Raw genomic sequence first — 16632 nt, forward strand, 5'->3', positions numbered from 1 at the left:
TTGAAAATAAGAAGTATAATAAACTATATTTAAAATTATGAGCCTAAAAAAAACTAAATAGTATAAAAATGCTTATTAGTAAAAAACAATAATATAACAAATAATATAAAAATATGATGAAGATTTATACATAAAATAATTAACTTTGCTAAAAAAAACTATAATAAGCATGTAATATAAAATGATATAATAATGTAAAACATAACTCAAATTGATTAAATTAAATGAAAATAAATAAAAAATAATGAAAATGATATAATAAGCATAATAAATAATAGTGTAAAAAAATAATACAATAAATAATAGGAAAATAATTTAAAAAATGATAGTAAAAAAAAGTAATAATAGATTAATAATAATACCAAAAAAAATTGTGATAAAAGTGTCTAAAATAAACAAAATAGGGCTTAATTGGAATCACAACGAAAGTTCTGGGGTAAAACATAAATAAAAGGGGAAAGGAGGATCTCATTGGAGCGCGCGTGGAACAAGGGGGTTTAAAAATGTAATTTACCCAAATTCTTGAACCTAGCATTTAATATGGACCAAATTAAAAGCTGCACAAAATTGCTGGGTGAAATTCAAAAACAAAAGTGAAGCAAATTTGGGCAGCAAGAAAATGCACGGGGACTTAGTGCACAAATTGACCCTTTAAGGGCAAAATGCGTGGGCCCCACCACTTTAAAAGCTATTGAATGGCATCTGCCATTTTTAAAAACCCATTTTATTTTTTATTTCTAGTGTTTTTCAAAAAAGAAGCAGAATGCTTCTTCTTCCTTGCTCCCTCCCCATTTTTGCTAGGAGTTCAACCTAGCTTGCGTCACCCTGAAGGATCATCAGTGCCACGCACCTCCACCCCATCGCCGGTTCATGGATCAAGACCGGGTAAGCCCTCCTTTCTTTCTTTTTACTTAAAATCAGTCTATAAACAAAATAAAAAAGGAAAAAAATACGAATAAAAAAAGTTACAAGAAGAAGAATGAAAAATCACTTTTCAATCCTGAGACTAGATTTTTGATTTACTTTCGATCTTTTCTCTATAATTTCTGCTAGTGTACTTATATAATGAGCAAAAAAAAAAAAGCCCCGTTTACAATGTTTAAAATGGCTTTTATAGCCTAGAAAAACAAATAAACTCTTCTATTGGTTGCTATCTGTTTGCTTCCTGTTACAGGTGTTGTTGCGGATATTTTGGAAGCACAAGGCGTGACAAAGAGGGACTGCTGGTAGCGCACGTCTCGGAGGTGCAGTGGATGGTGGAGGCACGTGGGGATGGGGGTATTTGGGGTGAATTTTGTTTTAGTTTTGGGCTGTTTTGGGTTATAGGATTGGGCTAGTGGTTAATGGGTTTGATTAGTGGGCTAGGCAAAGAAAATTTGTCCAACAGCTGCCCCTCTTTGCTCATTGTCGTGTAACGAGAATAGAGCAAAGACTTAGAAGGGCTAATTTTGCCTGGCCCCATCATGTCTTGACTTCTTGATTGCCTCTTTTCTTCAAGTAGCCTCGTTTTAACCCACTGCGTCCTATTACTTCCAGATGCTTCATTGATGCTTTGTAGATATACGATTTATTGAAACTTGATCCATTCCATTCCTGTTCAGTGGGGTGGGATCTGCTGAAATCTGATCTGCTCTGCTCCTGCTTAGTGAAGATAAGATTGGTGGCTGAAATCTGCTCCATTGTCGATCCATGGAGATAAGATTCACCGAAATTTGGTCTGCTCCGCTCCTGCTCAGCGAAGATAAGACCTGGTATATTTAGCCTGCTCCACTCCTGCTCAGTGAAGATAAAGCTGATGATTGGAATCTGTTTAATCGCCGGTACGTGGAGATAAGATTCTCCAAAATTCAATCTGCTTCACTCCTGCTCAATGAAGATAAGATCTGGTATATTTAGCCTGCTCCACTCCTGCTCAGTGAAGACAAGGTTGATGATTGGAATCTGCTCCATCGTCGGTACGTGGAGATAAGATTCTCCAAAACTCGATCTGCTTCACTCTTGCTCAGTGAAGATAAGATCGGGTATGTTTAACCTGCTCCACTCCTGCTTAGTGAAGATAAGATTGGTGATTGGAATCTACTCCATCGCCGGTACGTGGAGATAAGATTCTCTAAAACTCGATCTGCTTCACTCCTGCTCAGTGAAGATAAGATCGGGTATGTTTAACCTGCTCCACTCCTGCTTAATGAAGATAAGATTGGTGATTGGAATCTGCTCCATCGCCGGTACGTGGAGATAAGATTCTCCAAAACTCGATCTGCTTCACTCCTGCTCAGTGAAGATAAGATCGGGTATGTTTAACCTGCTCCACTCCTGCTTAGTGAAGATAAGGCTGATGATATCTGTCTTTTTAATCAATCCTACTACATTGTCCACTGGGGGATCCTATCTGTAGAAGAGTGATTTTATGCTTATGCTAGATGTTTAGGATGCCATGATTAATCAAATGCTCCTAACTAGATGTCTTATGCATATTTAAATGCATAAATCCAAAATGTCATGAGAATGATCATTTAAATTTTTAGGCTGTTATCGCTCGCTATTTGCTATGGTAACATCCCTGACGTATGCCTTCTCGTCCAGCTTGATAAAAGAGGGCTTGAGGATACTGTAAGTCCCTTTTCCTTCATACGTTTCTAGCTCTTTAAGCCTGGTGAGTTTTAAATAATTGTCCTGTTTCAGGATCTTGTATTGTTTAGAAATCTTTCAGAGTAATACGTAAAACCTCTTTTGAGAACATTGTTAGTTCATTAATCATTATTTCAATATAAAACGCTTGAAAAAGATCATAAGGGTAAATGGAACTGAAATTTATTCGAGTACTAGTTCACGAAAGATGTACTAAAGAAAGAAAGCATTGATTATTTGAAATACAAAAATGGATAAAAAGAACAAATATTTGCCCCAGATTCTGCAGTTTGAGCTTCTCTGAACGAACTACTCGAAGACCATTCTACACTTGACATGTGCTCAAGGGATCTATAGCATTTGTCGATGCCCCAAGATGTAGCCCATCCCTTCTTTGTCGATTCTAGTGTAATGAGACTGCTACTTGCCCTAGTCTGGATCAATTTTTGAATTGCCCTTTGTGGGTTTTCAATTCAAAACCCCTTTGGTCTCAATGCGTCCTTTTACGGGTTTTCACCTTGGCCTCTCCCTTTTTTTTTTGGTGCCTTTTACAGGTTTTCACCTCAACTGCTTCAAGCAAAATATCTTTTAACAGAATCTGAATTTATCGGGTTAGGCAAGCTCTTGCCATCCATCTTTGCTAGTATCAATGCCCCTCCAGAGAAAGCCTTTTTTACCATATAGGGTCCTTCCCAATTTGGCATCTATTTCCCCCTGAAATCTTTTTGCATAGGGAGAATCTTTTTCAATACTAAGTCCCCTTCATGGAACACCCTAGGGTGAACTTTTTTGTTGTAGGCTCGCATCATTCTCCTCTAGTACATTTGACTATGACGAATAGCCTTCAGCCTCCTCTCTTTAATCAAGTTTAGTTGATCGTAACGAGATTGGATCCATTCTGCTTCGTCTAACTTCAACTCTGATAAAACTCGGAGAGAAGGGATTTTGACCTCAATAGGTAAAACTGCCTCTATCCCATAAACCAATGATAAAAGTGTTGCCTCGGTAGAAGTTCTGACAGATGTCCGATAAGCATAAAGGGAAAATGGGAGCTTTTTATGCCAATCTTTGTAGGTCTCCGCCATTTTCCCTACAATCTTCTTGATATTCTTATTAGCTGCCTCAACCGCCCCATTCATTTTTGGGCGGTATGGCGATGAGTTGTGATGTTTAATGTTGAACTGACTGCAGACTTCTGCTATTGCGCTATTGTTCAGATTCAATGCGTTGTCAGATATGATTCTTTCTGGCATACCATAACGACATACGATCTCCTTCTTCAGGAACTTGCTGACTGTCGACTTTGTGACATTGGCGTACGAAGCAGCCTCCATCCATTTGGTAAAGTAGTCAATGACCACAAGAATGAATCGATGTCCGTTGGAAGCCTTTGGAGAAATCGGCCCAATGATGTCCATACCCCACATTGAGAATGGCCATGGGAAAGTCATAACATGGAGGGGTGAAGGAGGCACATGGATCTTGTCTCCATAAATTTGACACTTATGGCACTTTTTAGCGTAATTGATGCAATCTCCTTCCATTGTGGACCAGTAATATCCGAATCTCATGATTTGTCGAGCCATTGTAAAACCATTAGCATGTGTCCCACAGACGCCATCATGGACTTCCTCTAGAATTTTCTTTGCCTCAACAGCGTCAACACATCTTAGCAACACCTGATCCTTTCTTTTCTTATATAGGACCTCACCGTCCAAGACATAGTCACTGGCTAACCTCCTCAATGTTCTTTTATCATTTTCAGTTGCTTGATCTGGGTACGCACAGCTCTTCACATATTGTAAGATATCATGATACCAAGGATGATCATCTCTCTCTTCCTCTTCATCGACATTACAGCAGTGAGCCAGAGCCTCACAGATACTCATTTGAATTGGCTTCATATCCTCCAGTTCATTTACTTTGATCATGGAAGCCAGTGTAGCCAAGGTGTCAGCCATCTGATTCTCGTCTCGTGGGAGGTAATGAAAGGTAATATCATCAAACTCTTCAATTAACTCCAGGATTAACTTTCGGTAACTGATCAATTTGGGATCTCTCGTTTTCCACTCGCCTTTAAGCTGATAAATTACCAATGCAGAATCTCCATACACTTCTAATACTTTGATTTCGCGGTTTATAGCTGCCTGAATTCCCATGATACATGCCTCGTATTCTGTCATGTTATTTGTGCAGTCAAAATCCAGCTTGCAAGTGCATGGATAATGGTCTCTATTTGGGGATATCAGTACTGCCCCAACTCCATTTCCAACGGCATTTGATGCTCCGTCAAAATTTAATTTCCAAGAATGATCTTCAGACATGTCTCCTTCAGCAATTGCTACATACATTAGATCTTCATTGGGGAAACTGAAATTCAAAGGTTCATAGTCCTCCAAAGCTCTACTGGCTAGGAAGTCTGCTATTGCACTCCCCTTCACAGCTTTTTGGTTTACATAGACTATATCAAATTCGGAGAGCAGAATCTGCCATCAGGCTATCCTTCCGTTTAAAGCGGTTGATTCCATCATGTATTTGAGAGGGTCTAGCTTTGAGATTAGCCAAGTTGTATGGTACAACATGTATTGTCTCAACCTTCGTGTTGTCCAAACCAAAGCACAGCATAGCTTCTCAATTGGCGGATACCTCATTTCACACTGAGTGAATTTTTTACTGAGGTAATATATCGCTCTTTCTTTTCTCTCAGTCTCATCGTGTTGGCCGAGCACACACCCCATCGAACTATCAAATACTGTTAAGTACAGTATTAATGGTTTACCAGGGCTTGGTGGTGTTAGCACTGGGGGACTGGACAAATATTGTTTAACCGTTTCAAAGGTTTTTTGGCATTCATCATCCCATACCCCAGGATTATGCTTTTTAAGAAGACGGAATATGGGGTCACACTTCTCAGTCAGTTGCGAAATAAATCGTGCGATATAGTTTAGTCTCCCTAGGAAACCTCAGACTTCTTTCTGAGTTCGTGGCGGTGGCAGCTCCTGAATAGCCTTGACTTTATCAGGGTTGACTTCTATTCTTTTCTCACTGACTACGAAGCCGAGTAACTTTTCGGACCTAGCTCCGAAGGTGCATTTTGACGGATTGAGCTTTAATTGGAATTTCTTCAACCTCAAGAACAATTTTCTCAACACTCGCACATGCTCCTTTTCAGTTCGGGATTTTTCAATCATGTCGTCAACGTAGACCTCAATTTCCTTGTGCATCATGTCATAGAACAAGGTTACCATGGCTCTTTGGAATGTGGCTCCTGCATTTTTTAACCCGAAGGGCATCACCTTGTAGCAAAACGTTCCTCATAAAGTTATGAATGTGGTTTTTTCCATATCCTCAGGATGCATCTTAATCTGATTGTACCCGGAGAACCCATCCATAAAGGAGAACAATGAATAGCCTGCCGTATTATCCACTAGAGTGTCTATGTGAGGCAATGGAAAGTTATCCTTTGGGCTGGCCTTATTTAAATCTCTGTAATCTACGCACATCTGTACTTTCCCATCTTTCTTAGGGACAGGGACGACGTTGGCCACCCATTCTGAATAATTGACCACTTGTAGGAATCCAGCATTAAACTGCTTCTTGACTTCTTCCTTTATTTTCATTGCTACATCGGGTCTCATCCTTTGGAGCTTCTGCTGAACTGGCTTGCACTCCTTTTTTGTAGGGACACGGTGTACTGCGATATCGGTACTTAAACCAGGCATATCCTGATATGACCATGCAAAGACATCATTGAATTCTTGCAATAGCTCAATAAGGTTTTGTTTTGTTTTCTCGTTAATGCAAGTGCCAATTTTAACTTTCCTCCCCTTTTCCAGGGCCACAATCTCAGTAGTCTCTTTGTGTGGCAGGATCTGCTCCTCTTCTCGCTCCACCATTCTTAACAAATCGGGAGATAAACCACAATCCTCGTCCTCTTCAAAATCCTGAAGTCTCTCAAAGTACATGTCTCACTTGAAAGGAAATTTCGGGCTCGTATCAGCATTACTCATGACGTTGACATCCGGGGGCCTATTATGAGTATAAGAGAATACCCAAAGAAAACGAAATGAATAATTCCTTTGTATGTTATGATTGTGTTGAAATGAAAAGGAAGAAAAAATAATTACTCGAACTGATATATGATAATGCATTTTTTATTGAAAATAATAATGTTTAAACATGAGCCTATTTCACAAAAGATTCTTATTGTCCCTAGGCTAGAAGACAACAAGTGGGTTTTAAATATTACCGTGTGTTAGCTCTAAAGATTACAGGAATTTCTTCCACAGTCCAGTTATTCAAAACACTCCCAGGCTCATACGGGCAAATGCCCGATAAATTCCTTTCCATTGCTTCCTCTTCAAACATGGCGTTGATGTTCCAAATTCCTATCACATCCTCGACCATTCCTTCTTTTATCCTCTCCGGTGCAGAATGAATAAACCCTCCAGATACAAATGTTTGGAAAATGTGGGGGAAGCTCATCGGTTCCCACCTGACTTCTGTCCCACTCAATCTTGCTCTCCGCTGTTCCTGGTTTCTGTCCCACTCAATCTTGCTCTCCTTCTTCACTTGACTTGCATCTAGCCTGAATCCCAAACCGAAGCGATCCCACTTGCCAACCAAGACTGGCACTCTAACTTGTCCACGGAGGTGCCTCCCGAGTCCTTTGCCAGGTAACGCCCCTTTCCCAACTGTCAGCTGCAGGCTCATTTTTGTAGCCCCTGACATCTTAGGTATCAGAATCCTGCTTCCTTCAGCTATAAACATGGCATTTACAAACTCTAACGATCGAAATAAACATTCAACCGCTTCGTTGTCATTTTCTACGTAGGGTGCATCACTGGTAACTGACCCTCAGTAACCATTTTTAGCTTCTGGTGCAGCGAGGATGGCATTGCCCCAGCTGAGTGAATCCAAGGTCTTCCTAATAGACAGTTATAGGAAGGCTTAATATCCATCACGAGGAAATCTACCTCGTACGCGTTTGGGCTAATCTGAAGAGGTACCTCTATCCTTTCCATTACTTTTCTTTCTGTGCCATCAAATGCTCTTAATATGTTCTCACACGTCTTCATATAGGAATTGTCTATAGGTAAACGGTTTAACGTAGCCCAAGGCAACACATTCAATGCGGACCCATTATCAACTAGTACTCCGGGTAGCGTATACCCCTTGCAACGTGTAGTGATATGCAGAGCCTTAGTAGACCCCCTACCCCCTGATGGTATCTCATCATCGCTGAAGGAGATGAAATTGTCAACACTTATGTTGCCGACAAGACGATCCAGTTTGTTAACCGAAATGTTATCCGCAACATAGGTTTCGTTCAACACTTTCATCAATGCGTTGCGGTGGACCTCCGAATTTAACAGCAGAGCCAATATCGATACGCGATCTGGTTATTGGTGTAGTTGTTCCATAACACTATACTCTCTGTGTCTTAGGAACTTCAAGAACTCTTTGGCTTCATTTTCCATTACTGGCTCATTAATCAGTGGTTCTGATCTCTCTACTTTTTGCTTGAGCATGACGGGTTTCCCTTTTGCTGGTTCGGATTCTGTGTTTGGCATGTTAATCGAAACCTCCTTCTCTGCAACTGCTATACTACAATTATAATTCCAAGGCACTCTATGACTATTTTTATAAGGGGAAACTGTTGGCTTCTGGATTATAACTCTTGGTGTAACTCTTGCTTCTACTTTACTAACTCTGGGCTTCGAAATAATTATCACTGGACGGCTGGCTCTGCAGCCTTCTTCACTCGACTCTCCTCCTAGAGAGCATACATCCTCCTCTTCGACAGACTTGAAGAATTCAATTCCTTATTATCCATTAGACCTTGTACTAGGGCCCTGAACTCAATACAATTCTGGATCTCGTGATCTTTCTCATTATGGAATTCACAGTAGTTCCGTGTATCTTGGATTTTATCCCTCAACTCCTACGGGACTAAACCTCTCTTCTGCATTTCCTTCCAAACTAGCTTCAATGGGGTTCTCACCTCCGCGATATTCAGCTTAACTTTCCTCCCCATATTCTCAATTATCGTGTTTACCCCTTTATCAGTATGACTGGGCAACGGATTTTCTGTACCAGGTGTATCATCGAATTTTACAACACCTGCTTTGATAAGCCTTTCTACACACCTTTTGAACGAGGTACAATTTTCTATCAAGTGCCCCGTAATTCCTGCGTGGTATTCGCACTGAGCATTTGCATCAAACCATTTAGGGTATGGGGGTTGTAACAGTTCTAAGTGGAAAGGGACCACTACGTGTGCATCAAATAACTTTTTGTAGAGCTCCCTATACGTCACTGGTATGGGAGTGAAATGGAACCTCTCTGTATTCTGCCTTGTGTTAGGCTCTCGCCTTGGTGCGGCCTGTTGGCTTGTGACTATCGTTCCCGATTGGTTAATCGTGACAGGTTTTGAATACCCTGAGCTCACATTACCTACCTCATTTTCTCTTTTCTTTGGGGCTGACCTTCTTGTGCTTTCCCCCGTTTCTATCTTCACACATCTTATCGCATTTTCTATTATTTCGCCTGACATCACTATGTCTGCGAAACTCTTAGTTGCGCTTCTCAGCATATGATTGATGAAAGGTGCCTTCAATGTATTGATAAACAGTATGGTCGTTTCTTTTTCCAGCAGTGGTGGTTGAACCTGTGTGGCAACTTCCCTTCACCTCTGGGCGTATTTCCTAAAACTTTTACCCGGTTTCTTCTCCATGTTTTGTAACGTGATCCTGTCAGGTGCGATATCCGTTACATGGCCATATTGCTTCATGAAGGCTTGAGCTAAGTCTTTCCACGATTTGATTTGGGTACAACTTAACTGATTGTACCATTTCGCCGCAGCCCCAATCAAACTATCTTGAAAACAGTGAATCAACAGCTGATCATTATTGACATACCCCGTCATTCTCCGGCAGAACATTGTAATGTGAGCCTCCGGGCAGCTGGTTCCATTATACCTTTCAAATTCTGGCATCTTGAATTTCGGAGGGAGTACAAAGTCCGGTACCAAACTCAATTCCTTAGCATCAACCCCGCAATAATAATCTGTACCTTCTAATACCTTGAACCTCTCCTCTAACCACTTGCAACGGTCTTCGAACTGTTTTGGAAGCTCAGCCATTGCTTTTTTCTTTTCTTCAACATCGTCGAGTTCGGGGACAGTTGGTTTTGCCAAATTATCGTCCGGATTAGAACTTGAGCCTATTGGGAGATTCCCTAGCGCTGAAGTACCAGATTGATACTGAGGTCTAATATTAACAGACACCTTGGGTGGTTGGGCACTTGCTGGGGCAAATCTAGGAGGATATGTGGAGTCTTCATTGTCATCCCCACTATCACCCATAGGGCCTTTTCCTTTGTCAGACCCCCCTTCAACAGCTGTGTTAGTTGGCTCATCATGTTGTTCTGTGACTCCAGCATGTTTTTTGGGACTCTAGTATTTGATCCTTCATCTCCTGCTGGATCCTAGCCAGCTGTTCTTGCATCCGAGCTTGCAGTTGCTCCTGCATTTATTCTAATTTCTCTAACCTCTAATCCATATCCCTTGTTTTCCTCTGTGTATAGTAGCGATGTTCTAGGGTAACTAGATAAATTATCACTAATTAATAGGGTTCTTTTGTGTAACTTAATGCATATGATGCGATATGATGTAAATGTATGAAATGAATGCAAAACTAAGAAGGCGTCAATTCTGATTCAATTTCTTTTAAAAGAACTTTATTAGAAAACAGAAAACTTTACATAAAACAAGTTATATATACGGCCTAGCCCTTATGCCCAAAGTTTTAACTCTCTCGAGAAGCCCAGTTAGCTCTCGACCTCGATCTGACTCTAATTCATACTTTACAATCAACACATCAGCTTGAACTGCTAGAGTTTGCAAATGCTCCGCTACCTCTCGAATCTGAGCCACGGCCTCACCCATGATGTGATCTCTGTCCCTGACCTGGTCCTGAGATCTATGTAGCAGCTCTTTCCAAAGCTCATTATCTGACTCAAGAAGTTGATTTTGATGTTCACGATTCTGAAGTACAGTCTCAAGTTCTTCTATCTTCCTTCTCAAATCCTCGATCCTATTTAAGCTTGCCTTCAGCTCTACTGCAGAGTTGCGACTACGAGATTGATGAAGCGCCATCTCTAACTCCTCTACTCGAGCTCTTAACATTTCTTTTTCATTTTGGCTTTCAACCAAACTCTTTTTTAAGACGCTCTCTCATGCACAAGTATTATGAAATCTTTTTTCCCATTGTTCGGCTTTAGACCTTTCCTCTTGGACCTCTTGTCGCCATTGCTCTGACGTCTTTCCCAGTCGAGCATTTCTCATTGACTTATGTATCTGCCGATAATCGGTCTTCAAAGCGTCCAAGTCCTCCTTAGCTTTTCTTTTCCCCTTTTGCAGTTTCTCAGCCTCGAGTTTCTGAACGTCGATATCTAACCTTAGATGCATCTTCTCTTCCTCCAACTGTTCTATCTTCTTTCCTAACTCTGAATTTCTCCTTTTAAAGTCTTGTTTTATAATTTCCAGCTCGGAAAGAATTACTCGTAAGTGTTCTTCCATTGATTGGACGCCTTCTAGACTTGGCCTCGGAATATTATCATTGATCCTCTTACTCAACCACCTATTGTACTCAGGAGTCGTCATTGGGCATCCAGTCAACTTCTTCATTTGGTGTGTCTGTTTCCAGGCATCGGCGATTTCTCGAACTCTCTTCTTATAATTATCCCCTTTATACAAAAATTCACTATGAGCTAACCCATGTGTCGCAAGTACAAACTGCTCTAACTCATATTGCCTTAACACCAGCAAAGGGGCATACCCAACAGTTCCCTAAACTCCAAGCAGAGGTACCCAATCAAAATTTCCGCAACGGTAGAGGACTTCATCGGGAACCATCCAATGGGCCTTCTATTCCACATCTTTTTCTTAGAGATTTTGGAGAATTGTCATCCACCTTTCTTCTGATGTGTCGTCCCTCATGGGCGTAGCTGCTATCTCTTTCAAAGGGGAATAATTTAAAAAAAAAACTCGATTCGGCCTTCTTTGAACTTTCCAGAAGTGGCCATGGAACCAAACCAATAATAATTGTACGCATCCCACGAATCTTCCTTCACCTGCCCTTCGACACTCATTTAAAGATCTGAATGTCTCTGCTAGAATTACTGGTACCGGTGTAGCCCGTTTGGCAAGCTTATCAAATAAATCAGTGACTGTTTCATCGATATGTCGTAACGCTTTGGGAACGATCACTAACCCATAAATACTCAAGGCGAAAACGTCAACCTTCTTTTTTGCATCTGGATGTGCCAGGATCAAGTCTCTCAAGTTCATCCAAGGAATGTATTTCCCCTCACTTTTTTGTTGAATTCGGGCTGTAACCCACTGCTCACTCATCCTAGTGACGTTCATTAGCTTCTTTACAAAACTTGGTACATTGGGGACTTAACATACACTCTGTCCGTTTGAAACCTTGGACAACGTAACAGGGCTGAATACTCCTCCACGGTTGGCACCAAGTCCACTTTCCCGAAGGTGAAACAACTATATGCGGGGTTCCAGAACTGAGTCATAGTTCGAAACAAGTACTTGTCTACCTTAATGTCGAGCAGGTAAGGCAGATCACCGTAGTTGTAGTAGAACAATTTCTTGGTCTCGTCATTCTAGCGGGCCCATATATCCCTCAATTCTTGGAGCTCATTCTATGTCACACTAATACGTGTGAAGTCCCACAACTCCGACGCATACCCCTTGGCCAGGCTATCCCCTTTCTCGAGCTGAGCATTCTCTGACCATGCACGGACAATTGCGTTATCCCCCACTTTATCAAGAAGTCCACTCTCCATGACAAGCTCTCTAACTTAGTAATTGAACAGGTATTGTCACCTTCCTAGATATGAAATGACATGCAATCATGGCAAAAATAAAACACATTAAGTTAGTATCAAATAGTAAAAATCAAAGCAAGCAAGAAATAATAAAAAACCTATTTGGGTAATCACTAGAATTTGATATGGCTCTACTTAGGGTAGGTTCCTAAAGGTTACTATATGCGGTTCAGTTCTAAGGAAAGGGTACCTGAACCAGCAGATACCTTGATCCTCACCCATTATAGGCTCATATGGATATAGTTCAGTTCAGGGGGATACATTTCCCTATGGCTATGCAGAGGTGAAAACCTCACGAAACCATAGGTACGGATGTATCCCGGAAGTGATCCACTAGCCCATGCGGAGGTGAAAACCTCACGAAGGCATAGCTTCTCACTCTCACTTAAGGGTATGACCACAACGGACATGCAGTATGATGCAGGAATAACATAAGAGAAAATAAAAATGATACTAACAAATGTGACGGAAGAAAAAATAATTTCAAAACACAATTTCCATTTTTGACAAAAGGACAGAAATTAATCAATTTTACGGCTTTACTCTCTGTTAAGGTCCCCAGCGGAGTCGCCAAGCTGTTGAAACCATTTTTAATTTTAAAACGTGGATTGACTTTGAAAACATTGATGGAGTCGCCACCAATTCTTTTTGAGGTGTAATTAGGTCACCTTATAAAGCATTTTGGTCTACGAATGTTAAGAAAACAGGTTCGGGAATCAATTACGTACGAGGAAGGATTAGCACCCTCGTAACGCCCAAAATCGGTACCAAATTGATTAATAATGTCCTTATTGTTGAAAATTTTAAGAGATTTTAAAATATAATTCTTTTAGAAAATATTTGAACGGTTCATTTTGGGGTATTAAGGCTTATTTGTTCCAAAAGGACAAAATGTCACACCCAGCACGTTAGGATGCAACATTTTAACCCTCAAGACCCAAATAGTCCCTTAATTTTCCGAAACCTGAGACTAGAAGGATATTTAAACATTTAGATGACTGAAAAAAACCACAACCCAGCACGTTAGGGCACGACTCTTTCGGACTTCCAAATGCGAAACATTGCCTTGTTTTATAAGACTTTCGAAAACGATCTAAAGTCAATTAAAAAATGTATTTATTTAATTTATTTTTGAAAAAAACGAAAAAACTAAGAATTGGCTTAAGTGAGTTTAAATTTGAGTCGTTATACCATATAAGGAAACAGGTATGCGATTGTGAAATAAATAACAATAATCTAATGCAACAATATAATACGACTAAATCATAACAAGATCAGAAGATATGCATATAAAGTAAAAGGCATAATTTAAATTGAACATATATGCAAAATAACATAAGAAAATATTTTGAAGACCGAGGTATACTTTAAAATGGGATTTAAAAGAAACAAATGTATGAATAAAATATAATACATATATATATATATATATATATATATAAAAGAATATGGACAGCAAGCAATATGAAATCAATAATAATATATAGTGAGGAGTAATAAATAATAATAATTTAGTATAAAATAACTGATAAAAAAAATGGTGTATATAAAAAACAATATGATAAGTCCATTAAAGAATATATTTGAAGGAAAAAAACTTTTAGGGGAAAAAAACGTATATATATATATAAGTTATAAGTAATAAAAAAGGTAGTAAATAGTAAAAATAATGAAGAAAATAAGAAGTATAATAAACTATATTTAAAATTATGAGCCTAAAAAAAAACTAAATAGTATAAAAATGCTTATTAGTAGAAAACAATAATATAACAAATAATATAATAAATATGATGAAGATTTATACATAAAATAATTAACTTTGCTAAAAAAAAAACTATAATAAGCATGTAATATAAAATGATATAATAATGTAAAACATAACTCAAATTGATTAAATTAAATGAAAATAAATAAAAAATAATGAAAATAATATAATAAGCATAATAAATAATAGTGTAAAAAAATAATACAATAAATAATAGGAAAATAATTTAAAAAATGATAGTAAAAAAAAGTAATAATAGATTAATAATAATACCAAAAAAAATTTTGTGATAAAAGTGTCTAAAATAAACAAAAATAGGGCTTAATTGGAATTGCAACGGAAGTTCTGGGGTAAAACATAAATAAAAGGGGAAAGGAGGATCTCATTGGAGCGCGCGTGGAATAAGGGGGTTTAAAAATGTAATTTACCCAAATTCTTGAACCTAGCATTTAATATGGACCAAATTAAAAGCTGCACAAAATTTCTGGGTGAAATTCAAAAACAAAAGTGAAGCAGATTTGGGCAGCAAGAAAATGCACGGGGACTTAGTGCGCAAATTGACCTTTAAGGGAAAAATGCGTGGGCCCCACCACTTTAAAAGTTATTGAATGGCATCTACCATTTTTAAGAACCCATTTTATTTTTTATTTCTAGTGTTTTTCAAAAAAGAAGCAGAATGCTTCTTCTTCCTTGCTCCCTCTCCATTTTTGCTAGGAGTTCAACCTAGCTTGCGTCACCCTGGAGGATCATCGGTGCCACGCACCTCCACCCCATCGCCGGTTCACGGATCAAGACTGGGTAAGCCCTCCTTTCTTTATTTTTGCTTAACATCAGTCTATAAACAAAATAAAAAAAGGAAAAAAAATACGAATAAAAAAAGTTACAGGAAGAAGAATGAAAAATCACCTTTCAATCCTGAGACTAGAATTTTGATTTACTTCCGATCTTTTCTCTATAATTTCTGCTAGTGTACTTATATAATGAGCAAAAAAAAAAGAGCCCTGTTTACAATGTTTAAAATGGCTTTTATAGCCTAGAAAAACAAATAAACTCTTCTATTGGTTGCTATATGTTTGCTTCCCGTTACAGGTGTTGTTGTGGATATCTCGGAAGCACAAGGCGTGACAAAGAGGGACTGCTGGTAGCGCACGTCTCGGAGGTGCAGTGGATGGTGGAGGCATGTGGGGATGGGGGTATTTGGGGTGAATTTTGTTTTGGTTTTGGGCTGTTTTGGGTTATAGGATTGGGCTAGTGGTTAATGGGTTTGATTAGTGGGCTAGGCAAAGAAAATTGGTCCAACACTACTGAGACTTCAATTCAAATAAAACATTAATTGATATATAATACTTGGTTATTTTCATCAAGTTAGTAAATGCATTTGAAAATTAACTTATAATAAAGTGAATTTCCTTTTTTGAATTTTTTGTTCAAATTACTTTCTACGAGGATTTAGATAATGATAGTTCATTCTAAGTATTTTATTTATTCAACTATTATTTCTCTCCCTTAATGTTGGGAAAACTATTAAATCAAATATTAATCACAAATACTGTCAGAATTGAATCTCCAATTCATTTAAAACATCTAATAATATATATATTCTAAACTTTTTTTGAATACTCATTTTGTGGATTGTGGTGAAGCAAATTGAACATATATCACACATTCATAAATTCTAAAATGGGTTGTATTTAATTCCTGACCAAAAGTAAATTGCAATGATACGTACTTTTTCACTCAATTCAATTTGATTGAATGCTCACTCCTATATTGATGTGCTAAAAAGATAAATGAACCTTTTAAATTTTAATAATACAATGTTTTTAACACATCTAACCTAGAGCTATTAATGCATTAGGTACAATGTTTTTTTTTAAATTTTATCACACATTTTAAGTAGGAATACTTTTGATGTAGAACCAGTGAATAATAACATAACACGTTATTAGGTAAAATGGAAAATAGTATAAGACTTATAAATATATAATAACTTTATTTAAGCATAATTAAATATTAATTATAAATTTTTCTCAAGTTTCTGATTTCAAGTGTAGAGTTTATGGTATAGGATTTAGGTTTATTTCAAGTTTTGAGTTTAATGTTTGAATTTAAGATTTATTGTTTATATCAAGTTTTCGATTTCAAGTTTAGATTTTATGTTTAAATAAAATTATTAATATTTATTTATAAGTCATTCATTATATTATATTTCATCATTGATGAGGTGTTATGTTATTATTTAATAACGATGCATGAAATTCATAAACTGTTAATGCATTAAATATTCCTCCTTTTAAATATGTATAACGTTAGATTTGAACGGTTACTTAAAT

The 16632-nt window shown here is 38.2% G+C and overlaps 2 long non-coding RNA genes across 2 annotated transcripts; both read left to right on the forward strand.

Moving 5' to 3' along the window:
* Positions 1–762: 762 nt before the first annotated feature.
* On the forward strand, positions 763–2520 carry LOC121212405 (uncharacterized). The gene is made up of 2 exons (XR_005907516.1): positions 763–885; positions 1175–2520. It is a non-coding gene; the product is annotated as an uncharacterized lncRNA (long non-coding RNA).
* A 12405-nt stretch (positions 2521–14925) lies between these two features.
* LOC107894084 (uncharacterized) lies at positions 14926–15718 on the forward strand. Its single transcript, XR_001683155.2, has 2 exons — positions 14926–15097; positions 15389–15718. It is a non-coding gene; the product is annotated as an uncharacterized lncRNA (long non-coding RNA).
* The last annotated feature ends 914 nt before the right edge of the window (positions 15719–16632 follow it).

Source organism: Gossypium hirsutum, chromosome A13 (assembly GCF_007990345.1).
Source record: "Gossypium hirsutum isolate 1008001.06 chromosome A13, Gossypium_hirsutum_v2.1, whole genome shotgun sequence".
In the NCBI taxonomy this organism is placed as follows: domain Eukaryota; kingdom Viridiplantae; phylum Streptophyta; class Magnoliopsida; order Malvales; family Malvaceae; genus Gossypium; species Gossypium hirsutum.